Source organism: Schistocerca nitens, chromosome 1 (genome assembly GCF_023898315.1).
Source record: "Schistocerca nitens isolate TAMUIC-IGC-003100 chromosome 1, iqSchNite1.1, whole genome shotgun sequence".
Taxonomy (NCBI): domain Eukaryota; kingdom Metazoa; phylum Arthropoda; class Insecta; order Orthoptera; family Acrididae; genus Schistocerca; species Schistocerca nitens.
In genome coordinates, this window is record NC_064614.1 from 588810528 (window position 1) to 588819873 (window position 9346).

General features: G+C 42.9%; 1 non-coding gene across 1 annotated transcript; it reads right to left on the reverse strand.

The window, feature by feature from the left end:
- Positions 1 to 4749: 4749 nt before the first annotated feature.
- On the reverse strand, positions 4750 to 4824 carry Trnal-caa (transfer RNA leucine (anticodon CAA)). Its single transcript has one exon. It is a non-coding gene; the product is annotated as a tRNA-Leu (tRNA).
- Between the last annotated feature and the right edge of the window lie 4522 nt (positions 4825 to 9346).

A 9346-nucleotide genomic window follows, 5' to 3' on the forward strand; every position in this document is an offset into this window, starting at 1 on the left:
GCTGACATGAGGAAAGTTTCCGAACGATTTCTCATATACAACCAGCCGTTGACCGGCGTTGCCTAGTGAAACGTTGTTGTGATGCCTCGTGTAAGGAGGAGAAATGTCTACCATCACGTTTCCGACTTTGTTAAAGTTCGGATTGTAGCCTATCGCGATTGCGGTTTATTGTATCGCGACATTGCTGCTCGCGTTGGTCGAAATCCAATGACTGTTAGCAGAATATGGAATCGGTGGGTTCAGGAGGGTAATATGGAACACCGCACTGGATTCCAGCCGCCTCATATCACTAGCAGTCGAGATGACAGGTATATTATCTGCATGGCTGTAACGGATCGTGCAGCCACGTCTCGATCCCTGAGTCAACAGATGGGGACGTTTGCAAGACAACAACCATCTGCACGAACAGTTCGACGACGTTTGCAGCAGCATGGACTATCAGCTCGGAGACCATGGCTGCGGTTACCCTTGATGCTGCATCACAGACAGGAGCGCCTGCGATGGTGTACTCAACGACGAACCTGGGTGCACGAATGGCAAAACGTCATTTTGTCAGATGAATCCAGGTTCTGTTTACAGCATCATGATGGTCGCATCCGTGTTTAGCGACATCGCGGTGAATGAACATTGGAAGCAAGTATTCATCATCGCCATACTTGCATATCACCAGGCGTGATGGTATGGGGTGCCATTGGTTTCACGTCTCGGTCACCTCTTGTTCGCATTGACGGCACTTTGAACAGTGGACGTTACATTTGAGATGTGTTACGACCCGTGGCCCTACCCTTCATTCTATCCCTGCCAAACCCTACATTTCAGCAGGATAATGCACGACCGCATGTTGCAGGTCTTGTACGGGCCTTTCTGGATACAGAAAATGTTCGACTGCTACCCTGGCCAGCACATTCTCCAGATCTCTCACCAATTGAAAACGATTTTTCGGTTGGATTTTCCAAAAATGTTCTTCCATACAGATCTTGTCTGACAATAACGAACACAGTTCAACCAAACCGGTCAATGTCTTCTCAGGTGAGATCTTTCATACGTGCCACAACTGATTTTTCTATAGATAAACTTTTACTTTTGTGGTTTCTTTCTGGTCTTCAGTATAATTTCATTGTCTTCGGTAAACTTATTTCATCTCATTGCACTTCACAGTTTTTACGGCGGTTTTTATTATTCATTACAATGCTGTCGACTAACTGCTGCACATATTTCTTTCGCATTTCCAGTAACTATTGACAATGTTCATCTTTGACGTCGAATAACATGTCCTGGGTCGTCCTCATCAACGTTGTTCAGTCGGCCTCTGTAGCCGAGCGGTTCTAGGCGCTTCAGTCCGGAACCGCGCTGCTGCTACGGTCGCAGGTTCGAATCCTGCCTCGGGCATGGATGTGTGTGTTGTCCTTAGATTAATTAGGTTTAAGTAGTTCTAAGTCTAGGAGGCTGATGACCTCAGATGTTAAGTCCCGTAGTGCTTAGAGTCATTAGAACCATTATTTGAACGCTGTTCAGTTTCTCTATTGCCTTCTGCTCTGTTTCTATCAACAGAATTGCCGGACTTCCCGTATCTGGAACACTACTTTTCTTTCGTTGTTTTATTCTTCGTTTGCAGTTCACAAATTAAAATTTATCTCCATTGGAATCATCATCTTCCTCCTGTAATTCTAACGTCGCATTTATCCAGTCTTCTGCCTGGAGAAATATATCAAAAGTTTTCCCAGCCTATGCTGAGTATTAATAACCGATTTTTTTCATCCGCGGAATCGCCAGAACAAAGGTCTTCCTATTCATTATTGTTCGTATAATATTCTTTGTACCCTGACTCATTATCTTCCGCGCGAACACTTCAGACGTTGCCTGTGTCCTCGGAACATTTGCAGACATAGGTAGCTGAGTCTCTCCTCCTTCTATTCCTAATTCCTCTTCGCCTACTTCCATTACTGTTATGTTATTTCGTGGAATGTACTTCACTACCCAAAACGATGACTAACACCTCGCTTCATGAACCGCCCTCACTGTCCTTAAAAGTTAATTTAAATTATTCCCCATATAAACACATTGGTACATACCTCTGTTTCAAGGGCAGCACCACTCTGTAGCGCTTGAGAAAGTGAAGATCAAGAATCACCATCACAGTCAGGTTCCACGTAATCATAAAACTGGCACTAAGCATGTGTGACTGATAAACAAAGTCGGCTCCGACTACTCCTTTACTTCCGCGAGCTTTCTGGGTATTGCACCTCGTACTCTCATCCCTTGCTTCCTGAACATCTGCTACTTCTTATCAAACATAACATACACAGCCTTATCAAGTACCGAGATTTGGCTGCCTGAATCCAAAATACATTATAATGTTACATCTCATAACATCACACCGATCACTGGGTACATAAGTCTTCCGTCCTGTTGTCAAACTGAGCGACACCTTCTGAAAGTTTCTTCTTTTGAGTCTTCATAATTGACAAATAAGGTTTGTGGATGTTGAATTCCATCTAACGGTGAAGTCGGCCGCTAGTCAATCTTCTCCACAATTTCTCTCACTGCCATTTTATCGTGGATTCCTTCATGGATCGGGGTCACGTATGCCTACAGTTTTGCATCCTCTCGTCTCTGATCATCTCGTCCTCCGTTATTTCGTCTCTCATTTACCCTATCCGGAGGCACCAATCAGCCATGAGTATTGTTGTTATTCCATCTGTTTCGATTTTTGTGGGGCTGATGCCTCGTCCTCCATTTCGTGTTAGGTGGTCCACATTGTGGTGGCCCATAGTGCATTTGCACAAAGTGCATTGCTCCTCTGACATCGACTTCATGATCATAACCAAACTCGTCAGGTAAATGCAAAAATGTTCTTGTGTCATTCATTCTATGACCTTCTAACGTGCTATCACTCTGAATTGTGTTACATAATTTTGTTTGGCAGGTCCATATTAGCTCTTCCTGCTCAAATGATGCATCCATGTGCTGCTTTCTTTTGACCAATTCTATAAAATACTGCGTTGTACTACGAAATTGCGATTCTGCACAAGCCCCCATCACCAAAATGCCTAGTTTGACAAGCCTAGTTTGACAAGCCTAGTTTGCACCCGAAATTCGTGCAGAAAGACCTGTTTAAATTCCTCGTAACTTCTGCCCTTTGCCGTGATTATTTGCATTTTTCCAGTTGCTTCTTCCCAAAGCTGCACACAAATGAAATTAATTTTATGACCAGGAAACTATGACCTAAGAAGTCCACCCTGTAACGGTTCGACTGTAATTTTTTAATGCAAACTGTTATCTCCTCTTAAACAATTGTACCAGTGCTTCACGGTTGTGACAGCTGATGTCTGCCCCTATATCTTCAAATTTGAATTACAGCCCTGCCTCCTCTTGATCTTTCAAGTCTAGAGGAACGGTCTTATCGGAACTCACAACACTACGTAACAATAACTGATCCATCTGTTTTCATACTTGCGATACGTTGTCTTCACTTTGTCTTTACACTCTTTAATGACGTCAATATCCTTGCGAAATCCATCGATTGTGCCCTTGCTTTCTTGAGGTACCGTGCATAATTTATTTTCGCAAATGCTGATTTGTTCCCCAGTTAATAGTTTCGTCTTGTCTTCGGGTTTCTTAGTTTCTTCCCCTATCTTTTTATCTAATGCTACAATATTTTCGTCACACCTTGCATATGACCCTTTAACTGTTGTTATAATCTCCTCAAATGTTTGAGTATGCTTCTTGAATTGTTCGTCAGGCTTTTTGAATCGTGCATCATTCATCTCCTCTTGCTGTTCGTTAATGAGCATGAGTGCCGTGAAGCTCTCTTCCATCTTTTGAAGAATGCTTCCTTCTGTTTGTAACTCTCATCCGACCTTTTGATAAACTTTTCTGCTTTTTTTCTGCTGTTTGGACTGTATATGAAGCTCTTCTGAAATTCTCTGGACCTCTTCCTCCTTTCCATGTCGCTCATCCGAATTTTTGGAATGTTCTTCCGCTTTTTTAGTTGTTCTTCTGTCCTTTTGCAACGCTGGTCGTTCTTCTCATACTGATGCTTGTTTTCCAACGCCATTTCAATTAAGAAACCCTGGAGATCAAAAGGTGACGATGGACAAGGAGCTGGCATGCGATCAGTAAAAGTCTGTGTCACGTCCTTGCATCCAGCGGCCACGGAGTTTCCAGTTGCCCACTATCACGTTCTCCTCACCTAAAAACTCAGCCTCGGATTTTTCTCTGTTAATATGCAAGATATTTAATTCACCAACTGTCACTACCGATCATTCCAAATTACTCTCTCGACTTTCTCTAACATCGACGGAGGAGAATTAGAGTTTAATATCTAAACTCAGCACACTGTGAACTCCTTCTTCGAGCTTCACATTGAGTTCACACTTTCCAGTTACAGATGAACTCACTTTTCCCTATCAATTGTACACATCTTCTCTATACTATGCGCACGAGCATGAGTTAACCTTGGCATAATCAAACATCTATGCAGTATGAATTTTTCCCCTTAATAGCCAGATTCATAACCTAGGCATGCCACAAAACACAATGAAATACTGCCAAAAATACAAAAATACTAAAATATTTGCCACAAGACTGCAGCATCTAAGCTGAGCACAGTGATGAACTCTATTCACCAACCTTTGCTGTAAGGAAAATACAAATTAGTTCAGCGCAAGTAGGATATGATTAGAATGAGATATTCACTCTGCAGCGGAGTGTGCGCTGATATGAAACTTCCTGGCAGATTAAAACTGTGTGCCGGACCGAGACTCGAACTCGGGACCTTTGCCTTTTGCGGGCAAGTGCTCTACCAACTGAGCTACCCAAGCACGACTCACGCCCCGTCCTCACAGCTGTACTTCTGCCAGTATCTCGTCTCCTATCTTCCAAACTTCGTTCATACAGCACTTGCCCGCGAAAGGCAAAGGTCCCGGGTTCGAGTCTCGGTCCGGCACACAGTTTTAATCTGCCAGGAAGTTTCAGGATATGATTATTTTAAATTCTCGAGCTTCTTTGATTATCATAATGTTTGTCCATACTTTTCTGGTTAAAAATGCAATGGACAAGAAGTGATTCAAATAGTAACAGTCGTCGATCAAACATTTGACAATGTAAATCATTCTTCGAAAAACTGGCTGAGGGTCAACAAACTCCTATGTGAAGAGTCGGTTGAGTTGTTCAGCATGCCCCTAAGAATGATAGAAGTTTGATCCCGGTGTCTTATAGGGAAGGGAAGCTACACATAAGATCATGCAAATTCAGTAGGAACAATGTCACACAATGGATAACATCTTACTGACGGGAAATTGCTAGGCATAGCTCAATTAAGCATGAAAGTATAGGCTCTTCGCCTCTCATGGATATATTAAGGGTTCATCTAACAACAAAAGGAAACTAGCGGTTACTATAACAGTTTGGTTTTGCTTTATTAGCACAAGAACAATGAATTACCCACTGAATGAAATATGTAAACATTTAATAAATAAACAAAATGTTGTAATTATGAAATATAGCCTTGGCACAGGCAGGTGGAACATGACGCATATCATGCAACTATATCACAATCAATGACTGGAAAAATGTTTCGTAATTTAAGGAAAGAACACCAGAAAAGTAAGTATGAACACCAACAGAATCGCCTAAGTGCACGATGGTAGCAACGAGCAGGCTTCTTCGTTAAAACTTAGCTTGATCTCCCAGCATAGACATCTCGCTGGCTAACTGTAGCAGACCTCTTGAGTTGTTATAAGGAAGTTTAACAAATTTCTACTCTCACGGATTTTATTGTGGTTAACCAACAGTGCTGTGGTGTGGGAAGGGAGGCAGAAATTCATTTATACAACACGTCAGGTTCTCAACCCCAGTCAACCGAAAGGCTTGTTCATGGATATATGCAGGGAAGTGCGCCGTCTACCAAAATATGTATTGTGATTTAATCAGGCTTTCAGTTACTTGGATTTAAAGAAACATTCATTCAAGTTGTGGCTATGGACAACGGCCATTCCATTCCCATGGCCTCAATTTCTCAGTGCTTCACCTGACTTTATCGATTTTTGTCTCCCTAAAATGGTTTCCTCCTGGTGTCTTGCACTATACAGATTTTGTGGAGTGCATGCCGTTCTCAGCACGCCTGCTGTGTGGAGACAGGACACTTGAATTCCCTGTCCTATACCTGCTTGGGGTCTACTTTCAGCACGAAACAAATTATAATTAACTGCCATGTCTAAAGAAAGGTTAATTAACTTGACCTTTGACTTTGACACAGATAAGACAGGTACTGCATTTAAACTCTCTTTTGATCTTATGCCTAGATGCATATATTTCAATTTTCTTTACCTGTCTAATATAAAAATCTGTGAAAAAAATTGACTATAGATGAATATGCTTTTTTCGAGGCTCCTGTAAGGAGAGAACGCTTTAGGTACAGGACGAGTTGGCGGTCGGAGGTTTCCGTTTCTCCTGTTCTCAGAGAACGCCAGGCAAAGTCGGATAAAACTGCTACAACTCGCGATGAAGACTCCGTATCTCGTGACAGATAAATTACTCATAGTCGCAGTAAGATTTTCTGGAAACACTTTCAGAATGAGAGGGTTGAACAACAGGGGCAGTATGGTATCTTCTGACCAACAAACTGGTCGCTTAGAGAACGTCTCTGACACACAAGCTGACAGCGAAATATTGCGCGTCGTTCGGAGCGTGATAGTAGCAGATTCGCCTAGTATTATTAATTTGCGGAGACATCAATCTGCACTGGATTGCTGAACACATAAATCGTTTTATCAAGGTCCGGGGATCCAACATCGAATAGCAGTTCGTAAACGATATTTTCCTTCTTTTTTACAAGAGATTTCTTTTTATTCTTGATAATTGCAATGGAACGTTGTATTCCTCTGCACTTCTACTTTCTTCTATATGCAAATTTATCTGACGTCAAAAAACACAAGGTCCAATCGGCATTCCTTATCTCTATCACTTACCAAATGCATAGATGCTCTTTTTTTCATAGCAAAGAGCGTTGTCATCTCAATTACGGCAGCGCATCATCGTTGGTACTCGCAGCCGGAATATTACAATAACATTACATTACGTACGGATATTACATGGCGTTTCCTGGTCACAAAATAACGTTCATGCGACTACACAATATATTCTAACAGATAAATAATCGTACCCTAAGTTTCTTGTTTGTTCATGAATATTATGGTTATTAATTAAATCATTGTGTATACTTTTTTTGGCAACTCTCATCACCGGCTTGCATGAATACTCATGGTAACCTTCTCGGGAATGGATTTTACAATACATATGACGCCCGCTCATGCGGTCGCTGTTGGCGGAGAAAATCCGAGATCCCCAGTGGGCCTCGCCAAACCAGTTGTAGTTATCATATTTAACAAAAACATCGGAACTTTGAATCAAACATATTGTTTTACAGCATGAATATTAAAAAAATACGTTACTGAGTTTGTATGGAACAAAAAACACAGAACATGGTTTAAATGTTTGTAGAACTGTTTATAATCCTTGAAAACGGAATTATTCACACAATACAAGATTCATTTAATAGACAATCATGTTATGTGTATTATATCGACGATGCGGTGATAATGGTACGATGTCGACGGTACAGCAGGATGGTGAGAAGCTGCAAGACATCGGGATGAAATGGTGGTCGATGGTGATGGCTGGTCAGGTGGTTAGATGCGAAGCTGTGGACTGGAGGCTGGGATGGAACTGCTAAGCCCTCAAAGCACCAAGACAGAAGTTCTGGCAACATACAACAAGGTAGAAAAGAATGAGCACGGACATAACAGCTAACTACAGCGCCTATCTGAAATAAAACGGGTTAGCGTTCAAGTGTAGCCAACTCGCTCTTATGTACTAACAGTCCACTTCGGTTCGTGTTTGTACTTGCACGCAAGAATGTCCAGCAACCAACAAAGAAACAAAAAAAAACAGTCATAGCACAGTGAAAACAAAGTACACCAAGATATCTTCGCAGCACCAGATTCGTTGTGCAGAATATCCACAGTTACATTCAAAAAGACGCTAGAAATCTTCAGAGAAGATTTGTGCAAACAGTCACATGTGTACTAGCGACTGAGCAGGATGGATCACTGTCTTTGCCTAGTAACAATAGTCTGCCTAACACAACATCACTGTAACTCTTCAGGCTTTCCCGGCGATCTAATGACATCTTGGGTTGTCAAGTGTTCAGTGTCGATCTTGCACGATACTTTGGTAATGTTGCTCATAACCTTCATCAGGTGAGACCTGAGACTGCTCCTCGAGCGGATCTGTTCCAGTAATTACGTCTGTGGCCTTCCCCCTCCACCGGCGGTTGCAGGCATTCCCTCTGCAGTCCGCGCCCGCTCGCTGCGACCTGTTGGAGCGGTGCCTTTCCGTTTTCCGTCCGCTGCGGTTCTGGGCGTTCCCACTGTGGTCCGCGCCCACCAGATCCGCTCCTAGGTGTTGTATCTTCGGCCTAGTGTGTTTGGAGTTCTGTCTGGGTTGCTAGGCATTCTCCCTGCATTCCTCTCCCGCTCACTACGATCTTCTGGAGCCTCGCAGTACCATTTCCAGTCCGCTGCACTTCTGTGTGTTCCCTCCGTGGTCTGCGCCCGTCGGACACGCTCCCCGACGTTCCATCTTCGGTCCGGAGAGCCTGGCACTCTGTCTGGGGATAGCTTGCTATATCCACGCCTTCAGTTCTTCCATTCATGGAGCGCTGCAGCTGTCCCCATTGCTCCTTTAACAATTCCAGAGCAGGATCGCAGGCTCTGCTTAGCTGGTACCTCACATCGCAGTTCATGAGATTGTCAGTTACTTTTATCTCTATCGATTCCCTTGTGACACTGTCCCAGAATCTGGGTGTCTGTGCTAGAATCTTGGTTTCATCGTAATTCATGGAATGATCTAGTTCTAGACAGTGTTCACCAATGGTTAATTTCGTCACCTGTCTTAACTGGATGTGCCTTTGATGTTCCTTGCACCTGATATCCACTGTTCTTGTCGTCTGGCCAATGTAGGACATACCACATTGACAAGGTATATTGTAAATGCTTGGTTTCTGTTACCCCAGGTCATCTTTAACATTTCCCACCAGTCCCCTGATCATGCTGGATGGACAGAAAACACACTTGATGTGTTTATGGAGGATCCTACTGATTCTGGCAGAAATAGAACCAGCATAGGGCAGATACGCCACTTTCCTTGCTTCATCTTGCTCTTCTTCTGGAACCTGTGGTGAAATGACTGGTTTGAATGCGATCTCAATTTGTTTCGTAGTCTACTCATTTTTTTTAAGATGCTGTATTTCCATTGGTAGACTCTCTTGGTCTGACAGGATATG